Source organism: Rutidosis leptorrhynchoides, chromosome 3 (genome assembly GCF_046630445.1).
Source record: "Rutidosis leptorrhynchoides isolate AG116_Rl617_1_P2 chromosome 3, CSIRO_AGI_Rlap_v1, whole genome shotgun sequence".
Taxonomy (NCBI): domain Eukaryota; kingdom Viridiplantae; phylum Streptophyta; class Magnoliopsida; order Asterales; family Asteraceae; genus Rutidosis; species Rutidosis leptorrhynchoides.
Window position 1 is genome coordinate 531,570,955 of NC_092335.1, and position 23,444 is coordinate 531,594,398.

The window sequence follows — 23,444 nt, forward strand, 5'->3', positions numbered from 1 at the left end:
AATTTATGTGAACAATATTTCACAAAGAAATATAAAATAAATTTGGTCCTGGTATAAACTTTTCTTTCTTTTCCTCAATAATTTCTATAACAAATATAGAACTACAACAAAATTATATTAAATCGGATACATAACTCACTTCATGTTAAAACAAAAATAACATGAATCATTTTGGAAAATAAACAAACCAAATCGTGGAAATGTTTATTTATACCAACAAATGATTAATATATTCAATATTTCACATAGAAATTTCTATTCCAAACGATAAAAGGTAAAATATTTACTTTCAAACGAAATGAAAGTTTATCGTAATTATTACTAGAATAATTAAATGTTATGATCACAGTTTTTAGCATTTAACCAGAAACTAAACAAAATAGCTCTGATACCAATGTAGTATTTAAAGAATTTGGAACATACCCGAATGCTAGTAGCGAAAGCAGAAAATGATCGAAGTTGTTTAGATCACCGGTCGGGGAAAGCAAGGTTTACAACCTAAGATTCCCTTGTCTATGTTTGCCTCAAACATACACTAACGACACAAGATCACAATCTTGTTTCTCTCAATATTTCTTATCTTTTTATTGTTCCCTTGGCTATGTTTGCCTCAAACATACACGAACGACACAAGATCACAATCTTGTTTCTCTCAATATTTCTTATCTTGTTATTTAGTATAGTATATATTATATGTTACTTCTTGTGTGTCCTTTGCAAGCACCTAACATCCCCAATTATACTAATGACTTAGTAACCACTAAGATAACGAAAAGCCTTCATCACAATTAATCACTATATTAATGGATGGTTAATTTTAATTAATCAATGATATAAATGGGTTTAGTTCTTAATTACTAACATATGATAAATTGTTCCATAATAAATAATAAGGAAGTTAGTGGACGGTTTGAATACGGGTCGAACCGGATCCAAGTTCCAACACATACTTTTGAAGAAACATTTTTTGTGCCGTATTTGTCATCCCAATACATTATACTAATTCTGTATATCTGTTGTACGCTAAGCACCTGCGCAAAGCACAAACAATATGACGACCCTCAAATTTTCAGTTCTGTTATTACTGTTTCATTAATAGGACTGTTTGTACTCGTAAATTTTGTTTAACAACTTTGATTAAATATTAACTTTTGATCAATATTTCCATTAATAGATAGTTTATGTATTTTCTGTGTTCTTATATTATATAACTATATGTATTATTAAAATTTATATTATATAACTTTTAAGAATTAATATAAACTAATATGAACTTAGTTATAATTAATAAAAGTTAGGGACACATAAATAAATAAAATATAACCCTAATATTAGTAATATTAATAATAATAATAATATATATCAAATACTTAATAAGTAATAAGAGCTGTATAAAAAAAAGTAAATAACTTGTATCAACAATAAAAATCGACTGTAGGGTTATTTAAGGGAATTAGACTTGATCCTTAAGCTTTCTCATCCTAGTTTAACTCTAATTAGTCCTTGATCACCATGTAACTTGAGTGCAATTAGGAAACAAATTGAAACTATAAAAGGCATCGTTATTTCCAAGATATTCACGACAAAAAAAAATCCTGCATTAGTCGACTAGATTTATCCAGTTTCCCTCTCCTTTTCTAGTCGACTAAACACCTCAAAAAGCCTCCTGCATCGACTAAAGATCCCCACAAACACCTGCTGCAATTTGCCATCATCTGTAGCCTTCTCCAGTCGACAAAACCCCACCAAACTGCCCTTCAAATGCCTGCTGAACCTGCTGCAATATGCCTTGTTCTTGCTGCTGCTATCAAGTTCAATCAAGCCCAAGAATCACTCCAAGTTGCTGCATAGTTGTTGATGTACGTGCTGCTATTTCTGTCGAACAAAAGAAGACCCAAAAGGACCTTGTTTTGGGTCGTAAATTGTTGTTGCTGCTGCTTCTGTTTTCTAACTCTCATTATCATCATCATCCTTAGTCTCAATCTTAGTAAGGTATATCTAATAACCCTAGTTTAATTATGTGTTTAAATCAAATTACTTTTGAGATGTTAATAAGATCAAGTATTATGATTAATAAGAAGATTATGAAGTATTAATAATTTGATAACTATTAGGTATGATTAGGGTTTAGATATGATTATTGAAATAGGTAAAGATTGTGATTAAAAAGTTTAGGTTATGAATATGAATAAGAAGTTTATGATTTTATGTGTAAAGTTAATAAGCTAGTTAATAATAATAGATGAAGAGTATGATCATGAGTTAGATTATGAATTATGATTATGTATTGTATAAGTAAGGAGTTAGAAGATTTGGTTAATGTATGGTTAATAAAGATTAGGGTTAATGAATATGATTATATAGAATGTTAAAAAGTTATGATTTTATGTGATAATGATTAATGTTATTAAGTTATGATTGTATGATTAGTAATGGAGATCATGATGTACATGCATGCATGCATGCATGCATACGTACGTATGTGCATGTATACATTATAGGTATATGTGTGTGTGTATATAAATATATACATACTTGTATATGTATGTGTCTATATGTATGTATATGTACGTGTGTATGTATGTATGAATGTGTATTATGAAAGTATTATATAAGGTTAATAAACATAATAATAAAAGTAATAAGCATATATATATATATATATATATATATATATATATATATATATATATATATATATATATATATATATATATATATATATATATATATGTACCACTCTTACAATTATGTATATGTAACACTTACATATATTATACATATATATCACCTAGTTATAAATATATATATATGTATAATAATAATAAAGAATATATATATGTATATATCACATAGGTATAATTATATAATGATAAGTATACATAATAGTTGATTAATTAAATAATAATACTATTATTAGTATAACTTATACACCTAACTATATAGTAACACTTAATTACACTAAATATATTATCACTTTATATATATATATATATATATATATATATATATATATATATATATATATATATATATATATATAACTAATAAGTACATTAATAACTTGTTATGTGTATACATTTATTAACGTGAAGGTTATAATTAAAGATAACTTACAAAGACTACAAACATCACCGCTACTTGTGGCCTAGGGTGATCCTTGGTACCATTATGGGACGCTTGTGGATCTCGAATGCCATGACTTAGATTCTGGTCAAGAGATCCTGGGCCGCTCGGTAACAATAGATCATTCGAGTGACTTGCATGTTAGCAACGAAGTTTGGGCGAGATTGTACAACATCTTTGTTAAGAATTATAACCCGAACTTCTTAAATTAGAAGCTTACTATAAGTGGAAGCTTTCCATAAATAGTAAGTTTCCAAATATAGAAACTTTTGAGAAATAGGAACTTTTCTCGAAAACCGTCACTGTTAATATAGTTTGCTATATTAATAAAAAAAACTTTATGTCTATTAGACATATACTAATCAAAGGTTATATCTCTAGGTTGAGATCTCCGTTACATACTCCGTTCATACTTTCTTGCGTGAAATTTCTTACTTGCTATTAAGGTGAACTTCATAGCCCCTCTTTCTACTATTTCTTAACTATTTTATAAACTTTAGGGTGAGACACATGCTTTTTTTTAAATGATTTACAATTTTGACACAAGTACCTAAACTATTTGATATGCAATTTTGTGAGACCTTTATTAAACATGTATCTATTGTTACTTGCAAATCCCAGCTATAATATCATTAATTGCTGGAATTGAAATTATGCAAGCTTAATTATTGTGAGTAGGCCTATTGAGAGTGACGTCTCTACCCATTGGCGTGATCGTCAAGGGGTTACATAATAATGATTGCCGACACCCGTACAGTGTCAGGGGTTAATGTTTAGTTCGATATTATAACTCATGGCATATTGAATATTTTGATGTTTTGAATTAAATCTTGTGGTCTAAAACTTATTATAATTGTTAAACCTATGATGTTCACTCAACCTTTGTGTTGACACTTTAAGCATGTTTGTCTCAGGTGAAGATTAGCTTATGTGCTGCCCTATGATGCTTAGTTAGCTGTTGCATTGGAGTCCACATATTAGACTTATCATTGGAATTTCATTATGTAAAACATTATTATGTTTCCACTCAAATCAAATTTTGTTTTATTAAAACGTCTCATATAGAGTCGTTCTCGTTTATACATACTTGTGTTGTGATATTGTGAAGTCATATTTCCCCGGCCCTATTTGGGGGTATGACAGAGTGGTATCAGAGCTAGGTTTGTTATAGAGAACCAGGATTGTATTTTATGTGTGCCTTATGTGTTAATTAGGTGCCTTAGCAATCTATAGGACTATAACATTTCCTGCCTTAGTTTAAGCACCTTACTTATTTGTCTATATTCTTGCCTTAGTTTAAAGTACGATCTTCATTTCTATGCTTGCCTTACTATGCTCTCCTTATATCCTTGCCGTCATACCGTGCCTTAGAATCTATTTAGTACTCCTTCTCTAGGATGTCTAGTCATCACCCAGTCATCGTTTCAGACACCGAAGGATCCGACACTGAAGAATCTATCCGCACACCCAATTACTCACTTGCTTCACCATCATTATCACTAACTAACCCATATTACCTTTTCTTATCCATTGGTGTTGCTACCTAGTGCACCATAACTCTCCAACTAATACTGTCTTTGTGTATTGAAGATCAATGGTAACTCATGGTGCTAACGCTCTTCCCAATGTTACTTTGTCTCCCGCACAATTTCAACAACTGCTTGTTGCAGCCCAAGGCAACAATAATCGAGGAAACAACCAAGGAAACCCACCTACATCATGCACCTACAAGAAGTTTATGAACTGTAAGCCTCCATCCTTCAATGGAAATAAGGAAGCAGTCGAATTGACTCGTTATTTCGAAAAACTCGAATCAATCTTTCGTATCTGTAACTGCGCGGAGGTTGACCGAGTAAAGTATGCCACTCATACACTAAGTGGTCTTGCTTTGACTTGGTAGAACGCTTATGCCCAACCTGTAGGGCTAGATGCTGCTAATGCTATTCCATGGGCCGTTGTGAAAAGAATGATGACTGATAAGTTTTGCCCAAGGAACCAAATTCAAAAGCTAGAGGTTAAGTTTTGGGAAGTACCAATATTGAAGCCTATACCAACAGATTTATAGAGTTGGTTTCATTGTGCCCGGACATGGTGCCCACTGAGCAAAAGAAGATTGAGCGATACATAGAAGGTCTTCCTGATGAGATTCAAGGAAATGTTATTGCTGCTAGTAAAGAGACCTTAGATGCAGTGATACTTATGGCTCAAAACTTGATGATGGCTAAGAGGAGAAAGGTCGCGACTAATAAACAAGCCGAGGCTAAGACTAGTGAAGGCAAAAGGAAATTTGAGCCTACTCAGGAATCAAACCAAGGTTCAAATAAGAAAGTTGCCGAAAACTCAATTGGAGGTTATTCTGGGAAACGACCTTATTGTAAGCATTGTGAGAGACACCATTCTGGGTGGTGCAAGGATGAGTGCACCAAGTGCAAGAAGATTGGTCATATAGCCAAGAATTGTAGGGTTGCAGTTCCTTCAACTGGTACGCCTGCAACAAAAGCCAACACAATTGTTCCTACATGCTATGACTGTGGAGAAAAAGGGCATTTTCTTAACCAGTGTCCAAAGAAAAAGGATAACACGGGAAATGCTAAAGGCCGAGCGTTCGTGATGACTGCCGAGGAAGCTCGGAATAATGAGGAAGAAGTGGAAGAGGCACAATGAAGAGTTTTTGACAACTACAAAAGTCATTTAAGTTTCTCATAGTGTTCTTTATGTTATCATTCAGTAATTTTATACTTTGAAAGATTTCGTTAAGTTTCTGTAATACTCTGGTTATTTTATTTTAAATGAATGAATGATATTATTTTCTTTTATTTCATTTTCCATTGAATCATTCACCTCGAAGAGGATGAATATTGACTAGATGACATAGTAGTAACTTTATGGAGTGATAAAAGTATGATTTAGTATAATATAATGACGCTTGATCAACGTAGTTATCTTATGACAAGTCATGCAGAAATTCTAATGGATCATGATGGAAATAAGATTTGATCAACCTTAGGACCATTGTGTACCGTTACCTACTCCTTATCTCTATCTTGTCAACTAGAAATATCAACCCTAGATATCATATTATCCTTCATTTGTAAATTATCCACGCCCGGTGCTGCACCTATTGCATAGGTACCATACCGATTAGCTCCATCCGAAATGAAGGAATCATCCAGCCAACCCCAAGAACTTTTGGAGAAAGGTTTCATTTGTCATAGCTCGCCTCCATGGGGAGTACCCGTTCTTTTCACTAGAAAGAAAGGTGGCACGTTGAGAATGTGTATTGATTACCGAGAACTCAACAAGCTAACCATCAAGAATCGTTATCCACTCCTACGTATTGATGACCTATTTGACCAACTGCAAGGGTCAAGTATCTATTCGGAGCTTGATCTTAGGTCGGGTTATCATCAATTGAGAGTCAATGAAGCTGATATTTCTAAGACTGCTTTCCGAACTCGTTATGAACATTACGAGTTTCTTGTCATGCCTTTTGGTTTAACCATTGCTCCTGCTGTATTCATGGATCTTATGAACTATGCATGCAAACCTTATCTTGATAAATTTGTGATCATTTTCATTGATGACATCTTAATCTATTCCAAGAGCAAGAAAGAGCATGAGTAACATCTGAGATTGATTCTAGAGCTCTTAAAGAAGGAACAACTGTATGTTAAGTTTCCAAAGTGTGAATTTTGGCTGCGAATCGTACAATTTCTTGGGCATGTAGTTGATAGTTAAGGAATACATGTCGATCCTATAAAATCACCGCTATTCAGAAATTTTCAAGAACTAGTCTTGGATGAAGTACATAAGACTAGATGTTCTATTCACCTAGGCTCTTTTGGCTGAATTATCTTACAATATCAGCTATCACTCAAGTAGATCCCCACGGTAATAAAGTGTAAACTTTGCTTTAGCAAAACGTTGACCGAATAGTAATTTTTAGTCAACACTTCCTGTTAAATGAAGTTCACACATTTCACATCTCGAATCTTAAAAAGTGTCTTGTTGATGACATACTTGTTATTCCCTTGAATAATCTTCGCATTGATGATAAATTGCACTTCACCGAAAAACCTATAGAAGTTATGGATCGTGAGGTTAAACGTTTGAAACAAAGATCTATTCCTATTGTTAATATCCATTGGAATTCACGAAGAGGCCCCGAGTATACCTGGGAACGTGAAGACCAGATGAAACGGAAATATCCTTATATTTTCTCAAACGTTGATGCATCCGAGAAGTCTTCCTGAAACTTCGGGACGAAGTTTTTTTTAACGGGGAGGTACTATGACGACCCTCAAATTTTCAGTTCTGTTATTACTATTCCATTAATATGACTGTTTGTACTCATAAATTTTGTTTAACAACTTTCATTAAATATTAACTTTTGATCAATATTTCCATTAATAGATAGTTTATGTATTTTCTGTGTTCTTATATTATATAACTATATGTATTAAAATTTGTATTATATAACTTTTAAGAATTAATATAAACTAATATGAACTTAGTTAAAATTAATAAAAGTTAGGGACAAATAAATAAATAAAATGTAACCCTAATATTAGTAATATTAATAATATTAATAATAATAATAATAATAATAATAATAAATAAATAAATATATATATATATATATATATATATATATATATATATATATATATATATATATATATATATATATATATATATATATATATATATATATATATTTATTTATTTATTATTATTATTATTATTATTATTATTAATATTATTAATATTACTAAATAAAATACTTAATAAGTAATAAGAGCCGTATAAAAAAAGTAAATAACATGTATCAACAATAAAAATCGGCTGTAGGGTTATTTAGGGGAATTAAACTTGATCCTTAAGCTTTCTCATCCTAGTTTAACTCTAATTAGTCCTTGATCACCATGTAACTTGAGTGCAATTAGGAAACAAATTGAAACTATAAAAGGTATTGTTATTTCCAAGATATTCACGACAAAAAAAAAATCCTGCATTAGTCGACTAGATTTATCCAGTTTTCCCTCTCCTTTTCTTGTCGACTAAACACCTCAAAAAGCCTCCTGCATCGTCTAAAAATCCCCACAAACACCTGCTGCAATTTGCCATCATCTGCAGCCTTCTGCAGTCGACAAAACCCCACCAAACTGCCCTTCAAATGCCTGCTGAACCTGCTGTAATACGCCTTGTTCTTGATGCTGCTTTCAAGTTCAATCAAGCCCAAGAATCACTCCAAGTTGTTGCACAGTTGTTGGTGTACGTGCTGCTGTTTCTGTCGAACAAAAGAAGACCCAAAAGGACCTTGTTTTGGGTCGTAAATTGCTGTTGCTGCTGCTTCTGTTTTCTGTTTTCTGACTCTCATCATCATCATCATCCTTAGTCTCAATCTTAGTAAGGTATACCTAATAACCCTAGTTTAATTATGTGTTTAAATCAAATTACTTTTGAGATGTTAATAAGATCAAGTATTATGATTAATAAGAAGATTATGAAGTATTAATAATTTGATAACTATTAGGTATGATTAGGGTTTAGATATGATTATTGAAATAGGTAAAGATTGTGATTAAAAAGTTTAGGTTATGAATATGAATAAGAAGTTTATAATTTTATGTGTAAAGTTAATAAGCAAGTTAATAATAATAGATGAAGAGTATGATCATGAGTTAGATTATGAATTATGATTATGTATTGTATAAGTAAGGAGTTAGAAGATTTGATTAATGTATGGTTAATAAAGATTAGGGTTAATGAATATGATTATATAGAATGTTAAAAAGTTATGATTTTATGTGATAATGATTAATGTTATTAAGTTATGATTGTATGATTAGTAATAGAGATCATGATGTACATGCATGCATGCATGCATGCATACGTACGTATGTGCATGTATACATTATAGGTATATGTATGTGTGTGTGTGTGTGTGTATGTAAATATATACATACGTGTATATGTATGTGTATATATGTATGTATATGTACGTGTGTATGTATGTATGAATGTGTATTATGAAAGTTTATATAAGGTTAGTAAACATAATAATAAAAGTAATAAGCATATATATATATGTACCACTCTTACACTTATGTATATGTAACACTTACATATATTATACATATATATCACCTAGTTATAAATATATATGTATGTATAATAATAATAAAGAATATATATATATATGTATGTATCACATAGGTATAATTATATAATGGTAAGTATACATAATAGTTGATTAATTAAAAAATAATTCTATTATTAGTATAACTTATACACCTAACTATATAGTAACACTTAATTACACTAAATATATTATCACTTATCACTTATATATATATATATATATATATATATATATATATATATATATATATATATATATATATATATATATATATATATATAACTAATAAGTATATTAATAACTTGTTATGTGTATACATTTATTAACGCGAAAGTTATAATTAAAGATAGCGTACAAAGACTACAAACATCACCGCTACTTGTGGCCTAGGGTGATCCTTGGTACCATTATGGGACGCTTGTGGATCTCGAATGCCATGACTTAGATTCTGGTCAAGAGATCCTGGGCCGCTCGGTAACAATAGATCATTCGAGTGACTTGCATGTTAGCAACGAAGTTTGGGCGAGATTGTACAACATCTTTGTTAAGAATTATAACCCGAACTTCTTAAATTAGAAGATTACTATAAGTGGAAGCTTTCCATAAATAGTAAGTTTTCAAATATAGAAACTTTTGAGAAATATGAACTTTTCTCGAAAACCGTCACTGTTAATATAGTTTGCTATATTAATAAACAAACTTTATGTCTATTAGACATATACTAATCAAAGATTATATCTCTAGGTTGAGATCTCCGTTACATACTCCGTTCATACTTCTTTGCGTGGAATTTCTTACTTGCTATTAAGGTGAACTTCATAGCCCCTCTTTCTACTATTTCTTAACTATTTTATAAACTTTAGGGTGAGACACATGCTTGTTTTTAAATGATTTACAATTTAGACACAAGTACCTAAACTATTTGATATGCAATTTCGTGAGACTTTTATTAAACATGTATCTATTGTTACATGCAAATCCCCGCCATAATATCGTTAATTGCTGGAATTGGAATTATGCAAGCTTAATTATTGTGAGTAGGCCTATTGAGAGTGATGTCTCTACCCATTGGCGTGATCGTCAAGGGGGTACATAATAATGATTGCCGACACCCGTACAGTGTCAGGGGTTAATGTTTAGTTCGATATTATAACTCATGGCATATTGAATATTTTGATGTTTTGAATTAAATCTTGTGGTCTAAAACTTATTATAATTGTTAAACCTATGATGTTCACTCAACCTTTGTGTTGACACTTTAAGCATGTTTGTCTCAGGTGAAGATTAGCTTGTGTGCTGTCCTATGATGCTTAGTTAGCTGTTGCATTGGAGTTCACATATTAGACTTATCATTGGAATTTCATTATGTAAAACATTATTATGTTTCCGCTCAAATCAAATTTTGTTTTATTAAAACGTCTCATATCGAGCCGTTCTCGTTTATACATACTTGTGTTGTGATATTGTGAAGTCATATTTCTCCAGCCCTATTTGGGGTATGACAAACAAGGTCTTGAATTCAAAACAAAAGATTTGGGACTATTTACTTAATCTTTTAGATTTTAAAGTGGTTTTCATTTTCTTACAGGACAAAGTTCGTTGGTTAATTCATCCAAGGTCATTTTAGGCTTTTCACGTATAACCAAGAATGCAACAGCCTGTCTAATATGCTTCAACTCATCACAAGCAGTTCCTGCATACTGTATAAATCAATATATGTAAGTAAAAAAAAATCGTGATAGGTAGGGAGTAGTTCCAACAAGGAACCTGTTACTCGTGAGAAGAAGCTAGACCGGGGACAAGAAATCGTGATAGCTCGTAGCCAGGTTTTTTTCTTGAGTGGTGTGAAGAGCTTCTTGGAGCAGTGATCAGGAAAGTTGGAGTTGTAAAAATTTGTTCGTGAAAATAGACTAACCGGTGGAGGTACAAGAAAACGTGATAGTGTGTTCGGCTTGTTTTCTTGGGCGGTGTAAGAGGCTCTTAGAACAAGTTTTTCAAAAGGAGCGTATACAAAAAAAAAAGGAATCGAGAATCTGCAGGGTGTCGGGGTGGTTTATGAGAACACACGTTAGTGTACATGGTGGCTATGGCTGTTTAAACCGAGATGACTATGGACTTGACCGAGGAAGAGGTCGGGTGTCCGGGAAGAGTCGAGATGGTGTGAAACATGTCCAGGAGAGCCACGTTAGATGTTACATGTGTGGTAGGATGGAAAAACCAATTAAGGGAGTGATTGTTGAGTTAATTGGTTTATCCTAAGTTTGGTTTAATATTTTATGTTAAGTTTAATTATGTTAAGTGCTACGTAAATTATTGTCTAGTTGAATTGGTGTTATGTTGACCAATTCATTAGTGTCAGAGTAAATGGGAGGTAGCAAATAAGTTAAATGGGTTTTTACACGTGGGAGTATAAGTGAAGATCGTGTAGTGCATGTAACGGTTCATTAGGAAAAGTAGTGGTGTAGTGCTTTAGTTCACTGGTGTATTTTGCAGTTGTATTTTGGTAGGCTATAAATATCGTCATATTTCATGAATAAAAATGTGGCATAAGATTTTATCCTTTTCTTTTGTCACTAGTATGTTTATTACTCCGTATCTTTCTTACTATAACTCATGTCAATGTTTATGAATTGTTTTTTGAGTTAGTTATTGGACCTGTGATCCTACATAAAAAAGGTTCCTAAAATGTAAACTAACTATATACTATATTATAACAACTCTCACTTTTTCCTTCTGAATTTACCAAGTTGTCCTTAGGGTTTCAATGTCATATTCTGTGCATCATCATTAGGGTTGTTATCCATTTCGACAAACGAACATTTATACTCTCATTAAATGATTGTAATTATTATAAAACCCTAAACTTAACCGTACCTATTAACTACAAAACCATAATACCATTTAATATTAAGTAATAAACCCTAACCCTAGTACTTAATAAATAATATAAACTATATATTAATAATTAAAAGTGACATTACATAAGCTATAAAAATTAATACACACCAATATGAACCTAATCAACAACTAATACAAGATTAGGGACTAATAAATAAATAAACATGTAATTAAATAATACAAACCTAATATTAATAATAATAAAAAAAGATAATATATATAAATAAATAGGATAAACCGTAAAAAAAAAAGAAATAAATGGAATGTGTATCAAATAGTCGGCTGCATGGGATTTTTTTTTAGAAATCAAACTTGATCACTAAGCTTGTTTAATCCTAGTTAATCTCTAATACTTTCCTTAATCCCCAAGAATCATAGTGCAACTAGGAAACTCCAAAAATCTATATAAAGCCATCGTAAATTCCAGGATTAAATCACCTGCATTCCCTCAATTTTTTTCTGTCGAGCTAAACCCCTAACCCAGCTGTCAATTCAGTCGATTAAACAGCCCACTCCATCGCCATTCCTGCTGCGTTTTTGGCAGCTCACCCGCCACCTTTTTCTGCTGTTTACAACGGCCTGCGATTTTTGCAGCCCAAGACAGCCCCAAAGCCGCAGCTTTTGCTGCTGTATTCGACCCCCAAACCGCCACCAAAACATCTCTCATCCATCGCTATTTTGCTGCAGCTTTGCTGCTGTTCCTGCGCGTCCAAAAACAGCCCACCAGGCCACCTGTTTGTGCTACTGCAGCTGAGTTTTTCTTTCTGCTGATCAATGATCCAAAGGCACCCCAAGTCGCCACCCTTTTGTTTGATTTTTACTCCTATTTTTCTGCTGTAAGTCGACACATAAACAAGCCTTCAACAGCCTTCATTCTCATGTTTTTCCTGCTGCAGTTCGCCATCAAAACAGGCCACAAAAGTGCTCATTGATGCTACGTTTTCTGTTGTTTTCTTGCTGTATCTGTTCGTGACCCAACACCCACCAAAACCGACCCATATTGCTACCTTTTGGTTCGAGGTTGTTGCTGCTGTTCCTGCTGGTTCTGTCGAACCAAAACAGCCCAAGGAACCCTTCGGTTTGGGTCGTTTTTGCTACTGGATTTCCTGTTTCTATTCGGTCATGGTTGCCACCTTCTTCTTAGTCTTAATACTCTTAAGGTATACCTAGAACCTTAACCTAATGTTACTTATTAATTTATGTTTTAGTTATTATGATCTTGAGGTAGTAATAATTATAAAACTATGAACTAATAATAAGATTGAGTATGATTATAAAACTAGTTAATAATAATAATAATAATAATAGTTAAAAGTATTATAAATATGATGAATATGATTAAAAGATAAAAGAATATGATTATGATTATTTGAGATTAAGTTGTTAAACTATAAGTATTATGATTAAGTATGAATGTTGATCATGAACTAACTAAATAAATACTTAAAAGCATCATGGATATTAATGGGTAATTAATAAGTTGAAGATAATTAATTATAAGATTTAACAAGCTAGATTGTAAGTATTATGATTGTGAAGTATTAGTAACTTGATAATTATTAAGTATAAGATTATGATTTTATGTAAAATTAATAAGGATAAGTATGATCATGAAGATTAACAACTTGCTAAAGAATAAGGGTGATGGTTAAAAAGATAAAAGAAGTAATGAAGGATAAGGTGATGATTAATAGAGATTGTAAACTTAAACGTATATGGTTAGTAAGGTTAGGAATGATGATTAAGGTTGTTAGGTTAAGTTTATGATAAAAAAAAGTTATGATTTTTATGGATTAATAAAGTATAATGATCATGATGTACATGTATGCATGCATGCATACGTACGTATGTGCTTGTATACACTGTATGTATATGTGTATGTATATATAGGTATGTATATATACGTGTGTATGTATGTATGAATGTTCATTATGTAAGATACATAAGTTAGTAAACATAATAATGAAAAGTAATATGTATATGTACCATCTTACACTATTATATAAGTAACACATACGCCTACTATGTATGTATCATATAGTTATAAATACATACATGTATAAAAATAATAAAGAATATATGTATATGTATGTATCAGCATAGATGCATATTTATAGATGTGACATATAATGATAGATATATATAGTAATTAATTAAGGTAAATAATAATACTATTATTAAGATTATTGGTATAACCTATACACATACTTATATAGTAACACTTAAGTACACTAAGTATATTATCACTTATATAAATATAACTTTTCTCGAGAACGGTCACTGTTAATATAGTTTACTATATTAATAAACAAACTTTATGTCTATTAGACATTAACTAATCGAACATAATATCTCTAGGTTGAGATCTCCGTGTTCAACACTCCGATCATATAACTTGCGTGGAATATCTATCTGCTATTAAGGTGAACTTCATAGCCCCGCTTTTTAACTTTCTTTATATACTTATTTTGAACTTTTGGGGTGAGACACATGCTTGCTTTTAAACTGTTTTACGCTTAGACACAAGTACTCAAACTTTCTTTTGATTAGTTCAAACTGTTACTAACATGCTTTGATTCATGCTTAATCCCTACCATGATATCGTTAGTTGCTACGTATAAAGGCAAACTTAGTTATTGTGATAGCGCTATTGAGGGTGACGTCTCTATCCGGATGACCGCTGGTCAATGGATACATAATAACGATGAACGACACGAACGTGATGTGTTTAGGGTAACTAATGGTTAGTATCGATATCATATACACCAGCACTACTACCGAACTGATTAAACTGCTTATTTAAATCTTGTGTTCTAAAACTTGTTATAATTATTAAACCTATGTTGTTCACTTAACCATTTTTGGTTGACACTTTTAAGCATGTTTTGTCTCAGGTACTTAGATATATTGCTTCCGCTGTAGAACTCTGTTGTTACTTAGAAGTCAAGCCGAGTACTGGGACCAGAGTTAACATCTGCGTCAATGGCGATTTTGGCGGGGTGTTACAGTTGGTATCAGAGCTCTGGTTATAGGGAACTAGGTTACATTAGTGTGACTAACATGAATAGTTAGGATGTATTAGTGAGTCTAGTCTATAACCGAGTTGTTCATTTGCATTGATTATTTGCATTACATTCTAGATTATGTGCATTAAGTTCACTTATATTTGTTATGCCTAGAATTCCTATACCATTCAAATCTTTAGAAAACACTTTGCTATAGGAACTATCTTTACACGTCTGACTCTTAGAATAAGAGCCATGACTTACTTGTATTCCAACAATAGAATGCCACCATACCTATCTCATTATGTAATTTAGGAGAGCCAAGACTTGTTATAGAGAACCAGGATTGCATTCTATGTGTGCCTTATGTGGGTGCCTTAGCAATCTTTAGGTCTATAACCTTTCCTGCCTTAGTTTTAAGTGCTTTCCCTTAATCTTTATAATGTCAATTCATCTTAGTACATGCTTTTACCTCTTTCTATATTCTGTATCCTTTCCTAAGGATATCAAGCCAAACCCTATCATCTTGCCCGATCCCGACTCCAAAGGATCGGTTAGTGTGTGATTGTTATCATAACCATACATATCTTATGACCTGACTTCGCCATTGTGATTCAAAGTATTCTTTGACTCACACGAAGGGATGTCACTCATGACTCAACATTCCCACGTCAACAATCTAAGTTTGATCACGTGTCCTGACCTTATGGAGTGACCTTGGAATGGAAATATGAATTAGTGAAATATAATGACGCTTGGCCGACGTGATTATATTACGGTAATTCATATAGAAATTCCAATATCATGACATATGGAATAGAAAGTGAATCAAAGAAAAATTTCCAAACCATTCATTCAAAAATCTCAATGTTATTACATGAAGGGTAATTATCATTTGATTTACGGATATACGAAGAGATCGTTACGATCAAAACTATCTATCTCATACCCATGAGTAGATTAATAAATTCTCCTATGCCATAAAAGTTGTAAAGCTTGGCATTCTTAAACAACTTATCTCTTTGACGCTTAATTGGAAGGAATGATGCATGTTCTTAAGTGACTTGAAGTGACACCCCCGAAACTTCTTCGAAGCATGCCTCCTGTTATCTACAATTACGCTCCTAGTGTAGATTTTCATAAACCCATTAGGAAACCCGTCGAAGATAAGCGACAACCACTCGCAAGATTTCCATTTGAATATTCAAACGAAGATATTATAAACACCACGTTCACTATCATGTTTTCAAGCTCTACCATTCATATCTCACTTGACAGCAATAGCTTCACATATGAACGTTTTGAATTCCAAGAACTTGAACCACATTTAAATTCAATGGTTTTCATTAACTCGTAATATTTTTGCTTAAATATCCCCAAAGTTTTCAAAAATCATTCACTTGATCTTCATCGATCTTTTTTCAACTCGTAACCTCCGAAATATGAAAATTCTGTTACTAAAATTTTACACACACTGTTTTACTGTGCGATCCTCACGAAATTTTATAAAATAAATTTATCTACTACCATTCGTGCAAATTTTATAAATCGTATATGTTTATAAAATTTACCTTTATTTATTTTGACTAGAATACATAAAATTATACTCTCACTTTTCTCAAATCAATCTTTTTATTCAAAAGATGTTTTACTTAAAATAGTACATGTTATACATAACTCTAGTTTTACTAAGAACTTCGCTTCCTTTTTAAATTGTCACCTTATACGACTCGAACTTCTGTAAAAAATTTCATTGCTTGTTTATATAAAAAATTTTGTATTATTCTACACCACGTAGTAATCACAATTCCTCTTGCCCTTCGAAACTTACCATTGAGTTCATCATTCAAAATCTATGTTCTCATTAACTTTTCCTTTGTAAGGTTGACCGTTGAGAAGATTTTACCTTCTGATATCTCACGGCTAAACCACAGCAACCTCGTAAAACGTCAATTCTATGATTTAATATCTTTTTGGCACAAGAAAGCATTTCTCATATATTTCCTCACCCGGTGTAAACTATTCCTTGTAGCCAATGATTCATATTTCTTTTCATCCGCACTTAAACTCGTAAGTGGATGATAGATCGACTCGCCATCTGTGCGAGAACATCTATCTCATTAAGAGATCACACCTTTTCGTGCAGTTTCTATCAGAAATATAATTTAAAATCCTCGATATCCTTTCTAAAGGAGTTACCTTAAACATTTATGACATTTATGTGGTTACTCTAAATATTTCTTCCTTCGTGGGTTGCAACTGGACATTATCCTAGTCAAGTTTTGATCCCTGATTTGACATGTAACTGAAATCATGATCATAAAGTTACATTCTACAACGTGCTACCAAAAACTATTTCCAAGGATAAGTTCGCATGTATTATAATACACTGAACGATATATTTCCTTAATCACTCATACCATCCTGAGGGCATCTCAGTAATTCTGGCATACTTGTATATAAGCCTGATTAGTGACTGCCCAGTTGACATCTCCTTTCGTCGATTCACATTAGGAATCTCTATGGTTACCTTCCGGAATTTGAAAGTTGGTACCATCTCTAACAAACACAATCCATGCATCAAACTTCATGGTTGTGATCTCCACAAACTCCTACCTGTTGTCTACTCTAGTGTTGTGGCATAAAACGCTCAAGGTTTTAAATGAGCTTAGTAATGTTTCTAAAACTTCATGTATCCGAATTACTGAAATGCGTGAATAGCATTATCTTCTCTTTTTGAGAAAACCTATGAAACTCCTGTTATTCCTTTGGATTACTTTCGCATTGATAATAAGATGCATTTCAAAGAAGAACCTGTAAAAGTTAAGGGTCATAAAGATTCAAACGCTTGAAACAGGACAACAATTCCTATTGCCAAAAATCCGTTGGAATTCACGACAAGGCCCCGAGTATACCTGGGAAAGAGAAGACCAGAAGAAACGGAAATATCCTCATCTTTACTCAACCGCTGATGCATCCGAGAAGCCTACCTAAAACTTCGGGACGAAGTTTAAATTAACGGGGAGGTACTATAACAACCCTCACTTTTCCCTTCTGAATTTACCAAGTTGTCCTTAGGGTTTCAATGTCATATTCTGTGCATCATCATTAGGGTTGTTATCCATTTCGACAAACGAACATTTATACTCTCATTAAATGATTGTAATTATTATAAAACCCTACACTTAACCGTACCTATTAACTACAAAACCATAATACCATTTAATATTAAGTAATAAACCCTAACCCTAGTACTTAATAAATAATATAAACTATATATTAATAATTAAAAGTGACATTACATAAGCTATAAAAATTAATACAAACCAATATGAACCTAATCAACAACTAATACAAGATTAGGGACTAATAAATAAATAAAAATGTAATTAAATAATACAAACCTAATATTAATAATAATAAAAAGATAATATATATAAATAAATAGGATAAACCGTAAAAAAAAAAGAAATAAATGGAATGTGTATCAAATAGTCGGCTGCATGGGATTTTTTTTTTAGAAATCAAACTTGATCACTAAGCTTGTTTAATCCTAGTTAATCTCTAATACTTTCCTTAATCCCCAAGAATCATAGTGCAACTAGGAAACTCCAAAAATCTATATAAAGCCATCGTAAATTCCAGGATTAAATCACCTGCATTCCCTCAATTTTTTTCTGTAGAGCTAAACCCCTAACCCAGCTGTCAATTCAGTCGATTAAACAGCCCACTCCATCGCCATTCCTGCTGCGTTTTTGGCAACTCATCTGCCACCTTTTTCTGCTGTTTACAACGGCCTGTCACCACCCTCTCAAGCTGCGATTTTTGCAGCCCAAGACAGCCCCAAAGCCGCAGCTTTTGCTGCTGTATTTGACCCCCAAACCGCCACAAAAACATCTCTCATCCATCGCTATTTTGCTGCAGCTTTGCTGCTGTTTCTGCGCGTCCAAAAACAGCCCACCAGGCCACCTGTTTGTGCTACTGCAGCTGAGTTTTTCTTTCTGCTGATCGATGATCCAAAGGCACCCCAAGTCGCCACCCTTTTGTTTGATTTTTACTCCTATTTTTCTGCTGTAAGTCGACGCATAAACAAGCCTTCAACAGCCTTCATTCTCTTGTTTTTCCTGCTGCAGTTCGCCATCAAAACAGGCCGCAAAAGTGCTCATTGATGCTACGTTTTCTGTTGTTTTCTTGCTGTATCTGTTCGTGACCCAACACCCACCAAAACCGACCCATATTGCCACCTTTTGGTTCGAGGTTGTTGCTGCTGTTCCTGCTGGTTCTGTCGAACCAAAACAGCCCAAGGAACCCTTCGGTTTGGGTCGTTTTTGCTACTGGATTTCCTGTTTCTATTCGGTCATGGTTGCCACCTTCTTCTTAGTCTTAATACTCTTAAGGTATACCTAGAACCTTAACCTAATGTTACTTATTAATTTATGTTTTAGTTATTATGATCTTGAGGTAGTAATAATTATAAAACTATGAACTAATAATAAGATTGAGTATGATTATAAAACTAGTTAATAATAATAATAATAATAGTTAAAAGCATTATAAATATGATGAACATGATTAAAAGATAAAAGAATATGATTATGATTATTTGAGATTAAGTTGTTAAACTATAAGTATTATGATTAAGTATGAATGTTGATCATGAACTAGCTAAATAAATACTTAAAAGCATCATGGATATTAATGGGTAATTAATAAGTTGAAGATAATGAATTATAAGATTTAACAAGCTAGATTGTAAGTATTATGATTGTGAAGTATTAGTAACTTGATAATTATTAAGTATAAGATTATGATTTTATGTAAAATTAATAAGGATAAGTATGATCATGAAGATTAACAACTTGCTAAAGAATAAGGGTGATGGTTAAAAAGATAAAAGAAGTAATGAAGGATAAGGTGATGATTAATAGAGATTGTAAACTTAAACGTATATGGTTAGTAAGGTTAGGAATGATGATTAAGGTTGTTAGGTTAAGTTTATGATAAAAAAAGTTATGATTTTTTATGGATTAATAAAGTATAATGATCATGATGTACATGTATGCATGCATGCATACGTACGTATGTGCTTGTATACACTGTATGTATATGTGTATGTATATATAGGTATGTATATGTACGTGTGTATGTATGTATGAATGTTCATTATGTAAGATACATAAGTTAGTAAACATAATAATGAAAAGTAATATGTATATGTACCATCTTACACTATTATATAAGTAACACATACGCCTACTATGTATGTATCATATAGTTATAAATACATACATGTATAAAAATAATAAAGAATATATGTATATGTATGTATCAGCATAGAGGCATATTTATAGATGTAACATATAATGATAGATATACATAGTAATTAATTAAGGTAAATAATAATACTATTATTAAGATTATTGGTATAACCTATACACATACTTATATAGTAACACTTAAGTACACTAAGTATATTATCACTTATATAAATATAACTTTTCTCGAGAACGGTCACTGTTAATATAGTTTACTATATTAATAAACAAACTTTATGTCTATTAGACATTAACTAATCGAACATAATATCTCTAGGTTGAGATCTCCGTGTTCAACACTCCGATCATATAACTTGCGTGGAATATCTATCTGCTATTAAGGTGAACTTCATAGCCCCGTTTTTTAACTTTCTTTATATACTTATTTTGAACTTTTGGGGTGAGACACATGCTTGCTTTTAAACTGTTTTACGCTTAGACACAAGTACTCAAACTTTCTTTTGATTAGTTCAAACTGTTGCTAACATGCTTTGATTCATGCTTAATCCCTACCATGATATCGTTAGTTGCTACGTATAAAGGCAAGCTTAGTTATTCTGATAGCGCTATTGAGGGTGACGTCTCTATCCGGATGACCGCTGGTCAATGGATACATAATAACGATGAACGACACGAACGTGATGTGTTTAGGGTAACTAATGGTTAGTATCAATATCATATACACCAGCACTACTACCGAACTGATTAAACTGCTTATTTAAATCTTGTGGTCTAAAACTTGTTATAATTATTAAACCTATGTTGTTTCCCTCAACCATTTTTGGTTGACACTTTTAAGCATGTTTTGTCTCATGTACTTAGATATATTGCTTCCGCTGTAGAACTAAACTGTTACTTAGAAGTCAAGCCGAGCACTGGGACCAGAGTTAACATCTGCGTCAATGGCGATTTTGGCGGGGTGTTACATATATGCTTACTTCCTCAGTTGCATAACAACAACATTGTTCAACTTCACATATTCACCATTACTAAACGAACAACATTCACGTCTCAATTGAAGACTTCCATCGAAAAAGAAATAACAATCATCAAGCATATATACGTTTCAAGTAAACGAATATACATACACTAATTAACTTCATTTACCTGTTAAATAGCTGAACATTGATAAACGAGAATATCTGTGTGAATACTTGGCAGACCAAAAACGAGGGTACCTGTAAATCAAATTCAGAAAGTAGAAATATTTTAATACAAGCAAGTTCAATCATTTATGTTGTTTTGTGGTTTAAAACATACAAAGTTTGCTTTCATTGTCTTCAAGTAACTATCAAGGATTTTGACAATGCTCTGCCAATGAGCAATCGATGCTTGTTGAGCAATGGCGATATTAGCTTCGGACTGGCCGTCAACTAACCTTACACGCGATTCCCTTGGGGCCTGTATCAATTAGGCTACATGTGAATACGTGGAGACCTGAACTCATATTAATTATACATAGGCGGAGCATAAGAATAGTTTACCTGAATACATAATCCAAGTAATGGAGATATATTTTTCTTTAAATTGTCACATATCGTTCCATATATCCTTTTAAGGACTGCAGTTAGCTGCTCTGTAAACAACATAGCGGGATATTTGGCTTCCACTTGACCAGTACTCTGATCGAGGAGATGCCCACAATCCCAGAAATTTATCAAAGTTTAAGACTTTACTGAAAGTGACACATCTAAAAATATATCATAAATTCAATGTTATATACTACCAACATACTTGGAACATTCCTGTAAAAAGAGAGGCTGATGATGACATTCCATTTTGTAGAGTCACATAGGCTTCTCCACTTACTTTAAGGATGTGTTGAAATAGTTTAGATAATGTGGATGTGTTACATAACCAGTAGTAGACTAACACATCATTACTGCCCGGGACCTTCATCACACAAAATGCAAAATCAGCTCCATTGATTTTTTACTTATTTTGATTTGATCATCAATACAAGTCACTATAACAGAACCAAAATAAAACACAACACTTACCACTACAGTTGCACCAATAGTTTGGATTATGCGGTCAAAGACACTAGTTCTTTTAATTTCAAATGACCCCCAATGGAGTAGGCTTTTGTAAATCAGACAAGCCGCAACTGGCTTGCCGTTGGAGAACTGATGTGCGAGCGGAGGTGTACGAAATATTTATATTTTTACTACGAAATACGATACAATTTATGTAGCGACCCCGACAAATCGTCAAGTGACGGCGTCGTCTACGTATGGTCCCATTACATGGTTATAAGTATTTATAACAAAGTTTGACCGAAAATATGTCGCATACATTTCATAAAGGATGTTTCAATGTTTACAAAAATAATTCCCAAGACAAGTACATAACAAAAGTTATTGTTCATATGAAACACGTGCGACATAGTTTAAAATAGCCAAAAAGACGCTCCACGTATGCAAGTATACTCGACATCCAATGCAAGTATCAAAAAGTATGTGCGGAAGCATGTATCAACTAAGTTCAAGGACCTGAGAAAAACATAGAGAATCTGTCAACGAAAACGTTGGTGAAATCATAGGTTTAAATAAGTAAATGAGTAAAAGCAAGCTGAACCACAAGAGTTGCAATATTGATAAAGTCATAGTACATTCTAAAAGTTAATATTCACGAGCACCCAATTATCAAAGCTTAACATTCCGTCCGTTGAATACCCCATAAATTAGTGCTAGAACAACACTGTTTCCCGAAAATATATTTCATCCGTAGACGGTAGCGAACCGTCAAAGATGAGGGTTGTCAACCCATATGGCCATATAACATAAGTTCTCGCTTACACCATCTGATGTAACTAATGATAATCGGATTGAGGATTTTTGTTCTAAACTCGTATGTAGAATGTTTGTTTTCCCGTTCTTGTGTTCACTTAGTTCAAAAGAATCGTTTATGTTTTCTCATCCCAAAAGTAAGTTTAAAAGAGTAAAAGTGGGACTA

The 23,444-nt window shown here is 32.5% G+C and overlaps 1 pseudogene; it reads right to left on the reverse strand.

The window, feature by feature from the left end:
• LOC139901933 (myosin-17-like) overlaps window positions 1-23,444 on the reverse strand; it is a 67,430-nt pseudogene that overhangs the window by 33,780 nt on the left and 10,206 nt on the right.